The sequence below is a fragment of the Leuresthes tenuis genome, unplaced genomic scaffold (assembly GCF_036924035.1).
Source record: "Leuresthes tenuis unplaced genomic scaffold, fLeuTen1.0.hap1 SCAF_15, whole genome shotgun sequence".
NCBI lineage: Eukaryota > Metazoa > Chordata > Actinopteri > Atheriniformes > Atherinopsidae > Leuresthes > Leuresthes tenuis.
Window position 1 is genome coordinate 1025262 of NW_027325369.1, and position 12723 is coordinate 1037984.

Below are 12723 nucleotides of genomic sequence, written 5' to 3' on the forward strand. Positions count from 1 at the left end.
ACACACCTGATGATTATGCACACGCTTTGTGGTTTTGTGCACCTGTCCAGATGTTCTGGCTTGAGGTTTATGAGGACCGAGCAACATGGCTAAAGTGTAGCATCCCTGCCTGCCCCACACTGTGCATACTGGGTGACTTAAACAACATCAACGTGGAAATTAACTCAGCACACATGGTCCTAAGCGAAGAACAATCTGTGTATTAACCAGTTTCACCTAAGCTTTGGTGACTCGTGGATGATGCTGTCTTGTAGCGATGGGTGGGGTCACTGGGGGCCCGCAGTTATAACTTTATACAATCACTCTATGGTAGGACAATCTTCTCCTTCACTAACCCAGGACTGAGGGAGAAGGTCTGAGTATCTCGATATTCTTGCTGTGAGGACACAGAGCTAACCACCACACCACCGTAAAGCCCCAGAAAATGACTGTCTGTGAACATATAAATTAATTAGATTTATCAGTATTATTGCTACGACATTAAGTTACAAGTAGTTGGTGCAGTTGAATACACATTACTTATAATAACATAAGCCTTCAACTGCATCCCTGGCTGTGTTCAGAAAATTAAGTGCAAACATAGAAACAAAACCAATAATAGTTTATCAGGAATACCAAGAATTCTTAGTGTCAGACACACTTTTTTCAACTCATTCTATAAGCTGGAAGAGTAAAACAGGAACATACAAACATTGTGATGCACAAGTCACTCAACTTGATGCAGAGTATGACAAAGTATAGTGTACTGGTATAATTGCCACCTTCTGGGTTCAAATCCCCTGCATGACAGGTACTACCTCCAGTACTCTACCTGTAAGTTGCTTCAAAGCGTCTGAACAAATCAGCATGGAAACTTCTCATAGTGAAGTAGATGCTTCAGACTGACTGTATACAAAAAACTGACCAACAAGTGACATCATTAAACCACATAGTGCAGACTCAGCAGGATTAGCACACCTCAGCTGTGAACGACTGTGGCGCTGTCAGTGGAAATAGTGTCATAATGGTGGTGCGCCATGCCAATAAGGCAAATGAAACATGATTTATTTAGAGAGCCAAACAAAAGGTGCGGCTGAGCCGGAATAGAGTAACCTAAACTATGCCTGTGAAAACCTAACACGAACAAGACAACAAGGACAAACCTGGAACACAGCATGAACGACAGTGAGGATCTGGCAATGGGCATGAAAAAAACAACCTGGAGACTAAATACTGAGGAGGGTGATTAGTGAGTGAAGGCAGCTGATGGCAGGCTAAGAGTCGCTGAGGAAATCATGGTAAAAACTAAAGACAGCAACCTAAAATGTGAACCAAAATGCAATTTGTGACAAACAGAGCTTCAGAGAAAGAACTCAAGCCAACACCAACGTAAAATGACCGGTAGATTTCAGTTTACTCATGTCTAATGTTCAGATTTCACATCAGCTTGCTGTGTCCTCCTTTGTTTGTATCTCAGAGGAAGAGGAGAAGCGCTGCTACTGTTAAAATAAAGTCTAAACTGCCATTAGGGCAAAGTGTTACATGTGAAAAGGAGGAAAGAGACATACCTGAGTTCACGCGAAAGCTGCACACTCAGACTGATGCCGTGTGAAATGTGGGTGTGTTTAAGTGCTGAGCCTCGCCCTGTTCACGTGTTCAGACCTGTTTCTGTAACTTCAGAGAACAATGGGGCGCTATTCAAACCTCAATCACGACTGCTACCTGTCTGATAGAAACCTTCCCCACACTCATTTTTAATGATTAGTGGTTCCTCTGTGTGAGCAGCCAGCTGTCCCCACAGCAGGAGTAATCCACACAAACAGTCCCTTCTTGGGTGTGTCGGTTGCTGTGAAAGCATTTTCTTTTCTTTTCCAGGATTAACAGGATTTTTGATGCATATCTGTTGTTACAGATCGTTTGGTCTGTTCTCATGTGTTGCCATATAAACTGAAGAGAACTCTTGGTAAAAGGATCTGCTGCAACTATTTTCAGTGAGTCACTTGCTGGTGTCACATGACTTCACGGTCATCACACCCTTTGTGTCTCATGCAGTTTTTTGGTGTTTTGTTTCATATTGTTTTTCCTCTTGCCTCCTGTCTCATGCAGTGTCTCTTGTCTTGTGCTGCCTCTTCTGATATTTCATTTCTCCCTGTTTTCTTTATTCTTTCAACAGCTTATAGGCATGCACATGTTTTTACATGTGTGTCTCTATGGTTCGTTTATTCTTATATGAACAAACTGGTTTATTCGTTCGCTTTCCACTCGCTTCTCATGCAAATGGAGCATATCCCAGCTGCCATTGAGCGAGCAGCAGGATACACCCAGGATATTTCACCTGTTCATTGAAGGGCTGTCTTTAAGTGTCTTGGATTCTAAGTTTAAGTTCAATAGAAACTGAACTGAAGTCCAAGCCACCTTATTCAGTGCTCAGGCTGTGTCAACACAGCACACAAACACACCCTGTCAGTAAAGAATTCTTCTGAGTAAGAGTCAAGCTGTTGCAAAAACCACACAGTGAGAGCTGACTGGGTCTGATCAAATTACACAATCAGCTTTTGTCAACTCTCATGTACAAGGAAACCACAAAAGAATTCTGTTTCGTGTACCATTATGAAAGGAAATGTGTGTATTACCACAGCAGATCAACATTTCTTATATATTTCTAGCAACAATTCATGATTAATACACACTCTTCTGAGAGTTCTTCTCTTTTTGTTATGCACAGCGTTTTCAGTACATGTGCAGTTAGATGCAGTCCAATTCAATCCAATGAATGACGAAGGGATCACTCTGAATCTTCAGTTCGATAGGTGATAGTGGAGAGGAGAGGTCGTTTTAAAGAGGAGGAAACCTCCAGCACAACTAGGGTGGCCAGAGGACAGAAAAGAGGGGTCAACAACAATGTCAGAGTGCAGAAATAGTAGTAAAGAGACCAGAGAGAGGAGGCCAAGACATGTCACTAACCCCCAACACTTCCCCAGAGTAAACGAATGGAAATATAATTATTATTTAAAATTAAATGCATTTATATCCATTTACAATTCATTTATTCACTCTGCCAGGTAACAATCAGAGTCTATTCTCCTCACCTTGTGTTTCTGTAATGAAGCAGCAGGAGGCAGCAGAGCTTCAACACAAGAGCTAAGGATTCAGGTTCATCAAACCTCTGAGTCTAATCCTGAACTCTGAGATAGAAAACTCTGAGTTTCCCGTTCCAGAAACGCCGATTTCAGTTAGTTCAGTCAACTCTGAGTAGTCTCACCTTGAGTTAAGCGCATGCGCCACAACTATAAAAAGCCAGCATCAATGGAGCCTCGATTCGACGAGTCACCATGGCAACGGCGGAGAGGACGGCTGCGTTTTTCACCAACCTCGAATTGGAAAAGTTAATGCGCTCATACGGCGAGTTTCAACACGTTTTTAGAAAGAAGCGCAGGAGACGGCGTGGGAGAACGTTGCTGCTCGGGTCAGTGCGTGAGTTTAAATGTAGTCCTTTGCAATCACAATAATATTACAGGGGAAACTGCTTGAATGGTAGCCTGTTCATTTATTTCATTTAGGTGCAATCCCACAGGGGAGAAGCGCACTTGGCAGCAGCGGCATGGAGGCACCTCATTTTGATCATGTTTTACACTGTAAAGTAAATATTAAGTGGCTATTTGACTGTTTTATCCCAACATAATGCTGTTTTCACACACATAAATGTCTTCATCTACATCTTGTCCTGTTAAATAATCAAGCCTATGTAAACTAACACAGACTTCTACCAACAGAAAGAAGGCAGATGTCCGTAAAATGGGTGGTGGCCCAGCACCGCCACCTCTAACGGAGGCAGAGCAGCTGGCCCTAAAGCAGGATATTGGAAGGCCAATGGCTGAGGGAATCCCTAGAGGGAGCTCACCCTCTGAGTCCACCCCCAAAGACACAGGTGTCTTTATAAAATGTAACAGGCCTATAGATTTATTTTTTAAGCCTATTCATACAAATGTTATTACTAATATATCTTTTTTTCTTTTGTCCCAACAGATTCTGATGGTGCTATCTGCCCGGTGGAGCCCCCTCACGCCACAACAGGCCTTGTAACTGTAAGTTTTACTCCAAAGGTTTTACCAAATGGTAGTTTAAGTATACTGAAACATACCGCTCATCTGGGATGAGGAGGATGAGGAAACTGTGTCTGCTGCCTTTACAAAGGGGGATCCAGAAAGGCCTATAGATGTAACATCCTCATATGTTACTGATAGTTCTCTTTCCATTCACATTTCTTAACATTCTGGTTGAATATATAGTGACATTTAGCCTACACTGAAGTATTAACACATCCTTTTCAACAGAGCATGGCTGGGCAGCAGCAGGAGGATCCCTCAACTTGCACAGATTGACTCAGTGAGATGTTCAGTAAACACCAGAGGTTCATTCTGTGGAATTCATGTGCAACTTTTAATGCCCTCCTTCTGTTGACAGTAAAAGAGGTTTATAAAATTCACCTGAAAAAAAAAAAAAAACGATAAAGCCCTAAATGCCTCTCCCTGCTGCTTGTGGCCTCACCCACCTGTGTTTATGTTTCTGTTTATGCATTTAGCAGACGCTTTTATCCAAAGCGACTTACAGGTAGGCAGATAGGGTAGGGGGTCTTGCCTAAGGACCCCTACTGGAGGTAGAACCTTTCATGCAGGGTCTTGTGGCCCTCTCTGCCTGCTTCTGATTGCTTGGGGGGGCTGTAGATTGTGGCTCTGTACACTTATACACTCATAACTAAGCACGGTTATCATGTAGGTCCTTGTTTTTGTTTGTTTGTGTGTTTGTTTTTTCTCTGCTTGTCTGCTTTCAGGTGCTCCTGGTGGCGCTAAGGCTGGATTCCCCTCAGAAGCCATGGATTGTTGTCTGTTTTGTTTTTACAGGTGTAGCAGCTGGTTGTCTGGTTTTTGTTTCTATTTTTGTTCTGTTTCCTCTTCTTTCCTCTTCTTCTTTCCTTGTCCCCCGGTCCAGTTCAGTTCTATTACATCTTATATATTGTCAACAGAAATAAATAAATGGGCATCAAGGGGAGCTTTACATTTATAAAACTTCCCTTGGCAAAGCAAATCTGTTTGGCATCAAAGGTATTCAGACTACAATTCTGCTGCCATAATGAAAAAAAAAAAAAAAGTCAGGATACTTTGAAAGACTGACCAGTGAAGTATGATTCAAACCAGGAGTGTGCTCTCCCTGTGATGCCCATGTTAGAGAGTATGGACAAAAGGATGCTGTGGTTGACAGTGTCAAATGCTGCTCAAGTTATGAATGAAGGCAAGCGTGAGAATCCTGGCCGGGGTCGGGGGACTGGACAGGTCTTTCATTACTTAGATTATTATTAGTGTTTTTGTTAGAGTTGTATTTTTTTTGCCAAGCTTACATTGGATGAACTTGTGCAGTAAATAGAGGCTAAAAGCTTCAGAATAAAGCCTAAACACCACAAATGTATGAGAGGAACCCTGAGATAAACTGTTTATTGTAAGCTTGGCTGTTTGCTGCAATGTAACCTCTTATCCAAATAAATCAATGTTTACTATTTGGATTTTTCCAGGTGCAATGAAAAAATATTTGAAACTACAACAGGCACCTGAGGAGCCTCCGTCACAAGAGTCTTCAGCTGAGCCTTTCCATGAAGAAGAATGGAAGTTTATTTAATTTTGGAATATGACAGAAGTACAATTATTTTTCACGATCTGTTTTTATTAGGATATATAATATGAATATCAGCTTGTAGACATGGTTACTGTTTTTAAGAATTTTGCTGCAAATTAATATCAAAACAGGAAAGCAGAAATTTCCTGGGACTGATGCTTTAAAATGTTTGAATTCTACTGTTTTTTAGTGCCTTTGTATTTGGTGATGTTAGTGCTATTTTATCGTTTAAGATAATTCTTTTTTGCACACTATGTTCATCGTTTTTAAAATAGTTCTTTGCACTGATATAATAATAAGATCATCATACTCTTACCCCTCTTTCTCTGGTTTGAGTTACCTCCCTTTGTGAAACGGAAAACTCAGAGTTTCCCTCATTTCAGGGTGAAGAAACAGGGTGAGTTTTCACTAAACCTGCTTTGTGAAACCATAAACACACTGATATGAACTCACCTGACATATACTAATGTAAATGAAAATGGGCGGGGCCTCAGAGCCGGTGAACCAGATCAGGAAGGAACCCAGACGCATTTAGGTAGATCAGGCTCAGTTTGGAGGTGAGTGTTAACAACAATCCTCTTCTTTTCCTCCAGACTGGGTTTGTAGAGGCTGAACTCTGGTCGGTTCATCTACAACACAAACTGCTTTTATTCAACTGTGGACGGAGTCTCTGTGAGACTTTGAACAGAAAACACTCCTTTATGTCAGATAACTGAACATTTATCTCCTAACAAACACATTTCAGCGTCTTTTTATTTTTAATGGCGGGTTTAAATCCGCTCATCTCTCGTGTTTCTTCCCACACAGATAAACATGTCGTATTCAACACTTTAAACATTCAGTTTTAGTTGAAACTGCTCGAACCGCGCACACAATGCCGCGATTAAGCCGACGTGTGCGCGTACCCCGCTGGAGCGCGCGCTCCGCTGTGAGCCACCTGACTGAACAAGAACTGCTGCGGCAGAGGTTTAAAAAGGTGTGATTTCCCTCCATGTTTGGTAAATGTTAAGTGACCCGCAGCTTCTGATCATTTACATCGATCAGTAATGTGGTAGAAGCACAACTTGCGTTACAGGAACGGGTTTTATTCACGTGACTTGTTAGAAAGGCCGCCTCTGCGCGCATGCGCCAGCTAGAGCGTTTCTGCAAGTTCGATCCAGCAGCAGAGAGACTTTTGTGTGACATGAGATATAATGACGTGAAATAATCTACGTTCCTAGTTTGTACTTTTCCACTCTGCTCATACAACACAATGTTGAATGGTCCAAGACTTTAAGATGACATAAAGGGACAAAATTACTGGGTCAGATAAAGCATCTGTCTTGTCAGCGTCATGTTCTTTGGATGTGATCAGCAACATGTGTGTGAGTGTTGTTTTCGGCGTGTATCTAATGTGTAATTTCTGCCTGTAACTACTGCTGCTGTACTATTTAAATGTACATCTGAAATGTGGATGTCATGTTATTTTGACCAATTCCTTTTGATTGTGACGACTCACACACAAACAGGCACAATTCTTCATCTATATTCTCAACTAACCTGATGTAAATATGGATGTAATAATTTAATATTTGCACCAACATGAATGATTTGTCTTAATTTTGTCCTGAAATATGTCTTATTAGCTGACAACATAAAGCTTCTGAAGTTTTTATCCATTTTTTTAGGACTTACACTTGAACCAACTCCTCCAACACAGTTTTGGTTAGTATTAGGATCGACGCTTTATTTTAAAAGTGATGTTTTGTGCCACGTCCACCAAGAACAGGAAGTGTGATTGTTGTACACTTTGTGGTCCTGTTTCAACATGAACGCTGCAGCCCAGAAACATCCAATTCAGTTTTATTTATATGACGCCAAATCACAACAAATGTCAACTCAAGGCACTTCAAACATACAGCTCAGTTCAAGCCAAGAGAAGAAAGCAAAATTACAGGAAACGAGAGACTGAATGTTAGAGAACTACACCAACACACACCTCTACTGGGTCTGAAGACTTGACTGAGGGGCTTTACTCTGTGAAGTCTGCAGAGTGAATGAATATCTGTGTCTGATCCGAGTCAAACACTGTTCCAGTCGAAGCACAGGTACTGGGTTAGATTTAGAGTGTGTGTAACTGTCCAGTCATTGACCGTTCCTTATCCTGTTTTGCCTTCTTGTCTCATCACTGTATGCAGTTCAGACAAACTACCTGTTTCTGGTTGTGATCATTGGTACATTGCATTTCCCACACCTATTGTTGACTTTGCGATCTTTGTTACTTGGGCAGATCTGACACCTCTTTCTCTTTGGTTGGCCCAGTCTGCTTCTTTCCTGTGGCTGGGTTGTGGCTTTTGTCACCCTACACCTTTCCATTGCTTCAATGATTGGGGTCTGCAGTTGGGGGCAGCCTTCCAGTCGACTCCTCATGTGTGGTGTGACAAGCTCCTTTGACAGCTCTTTGTGGAAGAGACGTTGTGCATTGGTGATGCCGCTCTTGGGTGCTGAGCCGTGAAAAAGGCATTCAGGGTGGCGATGTCGATTAAGTTGTACCACAGCACCATGGGCCACCTCTGTGTTTGGCACTTGCAGGTGTACATGCCAGCCATCTGGTCAGTGGTGTCTACACTTCGTTTCGTGTTGTTAAATGTGATGACTTCTGTTTTTTTCTTTCTGCTATTTTCATCCACGATTTTGTTGTGTTGAATTGTGCTCAAGAGCACAACAGCTTTTCCTTTCTTTTCGACACAACTGACCATGGTAAGGCTGTCGTTGAATCCAAACTCTGTGCTGTGAACCTCCCTGGACTTGGAAGGTTTCATCAGAGGAGGGATGTCTGGCTTGTTCTGACATAGAGTCCCCACAATAGTGAGCTCCTTCTCCAGGAGATGCTGCACAAGAGGCACACTGGTGAAACACAACTACTACACAACTGCTGGACAATGTTTTCCCCCAGGTTCTTCTGAACTTCTTCCCCTGGTTGTCTCCCTGTGTAAACTATACCATCTATTGCATAGGGGATGCGTGCATCACAAACCCAGAAGATCTTCAGGCCCTACTTGGCGGGCTTGCTTGGCATGTACTGTAGAAACTTGCACCTACCCCTGAATGGCACAAGCTGTTCGTCCACAGTGACACAATCACTGGGGATGAATCGCAGTCTACAGTTGACCAGGAACAGGTCCTATACATAGCGGAAAGCTGCCACATGATCTGTTTCCTGTCGGAAGGCTCTGGTCCTCTTATCATCGAAGCGCAACTTACGGCGAATGTCTTCAAATCTTCAAACAGCCATACTGCCTTTGTACATGGGATTATGTAGAGGACTCCCAAACAGATACATCCCAGTTCTTCTCACTTCCTGCAAGCAGGGTCAATCCAACGAAGGCCATGAATTCATCTTTGGTGACATTTTTCTATTCTTTTCCTCTAGCTGTTGCTACTCTCCGTCCTTCCAAATTTGTGCACTTCATCACCTCTTGTATTATATCATCTGTGATAAAGAGCTCCCATGCATCTTTTGGTGAGACAGTGGTGCTAAGCCCTGGTGCAGGCCCTGACCGACTTCTGACGATATTGTGTCTCTGTGTTCTACCCTGGGTGGGAGGTAACTTGCTCCAGTAAGAGCCCTTTCGACTCATTCTGTTGGACATGATTTGGACACTTCTTCAGAGGACACAGAAGAGGAATCTTCTGAGTCAGATTGATCCTGTTCAGTTGGATTTCCAGGGATGAATGCCACTGTCACCTGGACAATAGTCTGGGTCCTCATCTTCAGAAATTTCAAACTCCGAGTCCAACCCTGTTACTGCCTCTCCATCATCCAGCATCTGTAGAACCATTTCAATTGTGTATCTAGCATCCATGACACCTTGGATGAGGAAAAATAAGAGTAATGTTTTCAATAGATCAATATGTAGTTATATAAATAAATATACTCACACACACACACACTACATATAGTAATGTTAGCTAACTTAGTTAGCTAGCTAGTGTTAGCTAGTTATACAGTAGACTAATTTGTTGATGAATAATAATAACATACTCTTTCACACCACAATCATGAATGACACACACAGACACACAGACACACAATACACATAGTAATATTAGCTATCTTAGTTAGCTAGCTAGTGTTAGCTAGTTATAAAGTAGGCTAATTTGTTGATAAATTATAATAATAAACTCTTTCAAAGCACAATCATGAATGACACACACACAATACATAAAGTAATGTTAGTTATCTTAGTTAGCTAGCTAGTGTTAGCTAGTTATAAAATAGGCTAATTTGTTGAAAAATAATAACAGCAACAGTCATGAAAGACGCACACAATATTATATGAAGATAATACTTACACGTATCAGCTCTTTCTGTGTAAGATAATCTTCCTGAGGGATGACACTTCTGATATAGAATGTGTGGTCCACAGTTCAATATAATATGAGCATCTGCCAAAATGAGTCCAATTCGGGACACTTTTTCAATGACGGAAGTGTGCGAAAGTGAACCCTTCGTTTACATGCTGCATTTTCAGACACTTTAAAATGACAAAAAAGTCTTCCATTCTTACCGGCTTCAGTTTGGGACACTTTTATCGGTTAAAAGTGCCTGATAGTTACTTCATTTTTGAACACTCTTAACTGATGAAAAGTGCCCCATTTTTACTTGCTTCAGTTTGGGGAACTTTTATCAGTTAACAGTGCCCCTTTTATCTTAGTTAGCTAGCTAGTGTTAGCTAGTTATAAAGTAGGCTAATTTGTTGAAAAATAATAACAACAACAGTCATGAAAGACGCACACAATATTATATGAAGATAATACTTACACGTATCAGCTCTTTCTGTGTAAGATAATCTTCCTGAGGGGTGACACTTCTGATATAGAATGTGTGGTCCACAGTTCAATATAATATGAGCATCCGCCAAAATGAGTCCAATTCGGGACACTTTTTCAATGACGGAAGTGTGCGAAAATGAACCCTTCGTTTACATGCTGCATTTTCAGACACTTTAAAATGACAAAAAAGTCTTCCATTCTTACCGGCTTCAGTTTGGGACACTTTTATCGGTTAAAAGTGCCTGATAGTTACTTCATTTTTGAACACTCTTAACTAATGAAAAGTGTGCCATATTTACTTGCTTCACTTTGGGAAACTTTTATCAGTTAAAAGTGCCCCATTTTTACTTGCTTCAGTTTGGGGAACTTTTATCAGTTATCAGTGCCCCTTTATTACTTGCCTAACTTTGGGGGCTAGGATCCCTGGCCCTGAACACTCAGCCACACTTAAGCACTCCTCCTCGGGCACACACTCCCGTCCGAGCCCCCTGGTACTTTGTAAAACAACCAGACTCCAGGCCCCCTGACCTGGCAACCTCACCCTAAATTATGCACTACTCCTTGGGCACACACTCCCGTCAGCACCCGCTGTAGCTCCGGTTCCCATCCAATGCCTCTCCCAACTTCTAGGAGCCAGGCCCCAATTTGGGACACTATTTCAGTCAGGGAAATGCTCCAAAGAACCCCCATTGTAGCCCTTTGCTCATGGCCATGGAGAAAGTACTTAGAAAATCCTTATGAAATCTTGCTATATGTGTTGCACATATGCTGCACATCACATTTGGTGCCGAGCGCCCCACTTTTAAGGCTCCAGACCCCCTCAGGGTACACACTCCCGTCCAAGCCTCCTGGTACTTCATTGTACTTTGTAAAAGATCCAGGCTCCAGGCCCCCTGACCTGAAAAGCTCAGCTGCAATTAAGCACTCCTCCTCATGCACACACTCCCATCAGCACCCACTGGAGCTCCGGTTCCCATCCTGTCTATAATATGAGCATCCGCCAAAATGAGTCCAATTCGGGACACTTTTTCAATGACGGAAGTGTGCGAAAATGAACCCTTCGTTTACATGCTGCATTTTCAGGCACTTTAAAATGACAAAAAAGTCTTCCATTCTTACCGGCTTCAGTTTGGGACACATTTATCGGTTAAAAGTGCCTGATAGTTAATTCATTTTTTAACACTCTTAACTGATGAAAAGTGCCCCATTTTTACTTGCTTCAGTTTGGGGAACTTTTATCAGTTAACAGTGCCCCTTTTATCTTAGTTAGCTAGCTAGTGTTAGCTAGTTATAAAGTAGGCTAATTTGTTGATAAATTATAATAATAAACTCTTTCACAGCAAAATCGTGAATGACACACACACAATACACAAAGTTATGTTAGTTATCTTAGTTAGCTAGCTAGTGTTAGCTAGTTATAAAGTAGGCTAATTTGTTGAAAAATAATAACAACAACAGTCATGAAAGACGCACACAATATTATATGAAGATAATACTTACACGTATCAGCTCTTTCTGTGTAAGATAATCTTCCTGAGGGGTGACACTTCTGATATAGAATGTGTGGTCCACAGTTCATTTATTTCATCCACAGCCAGACAGAAGGTTCCCATTGGATTCCATAGAAAATGGCTAATTTTTGACCCACTTATGGAAACTTGGTGTAGTAATACAAAAACTGCAATTTCTTAAAATGTATAAAAGGTAAGTTAAAAATGGAAATAGCATTATATCAAAGACATGATTTTTGAGGAATACCTAGAAAATGAAATGATAACAATTTTTCATTATGAAGATATTTTAAGAAAACAACCGAGTAATTTTTGACCCACTTATGCATCTAAGGTTGCTGATACCACGATTGAACGGTTTAAATGTATTGCTGATGGTATTTTATCACTAACTAATGCTGCTGGTTTGTTAATGTGCTGCTGAAGTGTAATTTTGAAATATCAGTGAGTTCTTTAACTATAGTAGATGATATTTGTTCCCTACCATAGTGACCAGTTCAGGAAATACAGCCTCCGTTCCATTTTGTATTGGACAGAATGGACCAGAGCCTCCTGCTAATGAAGCTATAAAATACCGTTTCAGTCATGCTGAGTAGTGATTAAACAGAAATTAACTCTGCACCTTGTTTTCCAGACATGATTTCTGAGTAAAAGATGACAACACCTGCAGCAGCAAAGAGGAGGACACCTCAAGAAGTCCTCCTGAAGATCTTGGAAGATTTAGGAGATGAAGAGTTTAAAAGATTTAAGT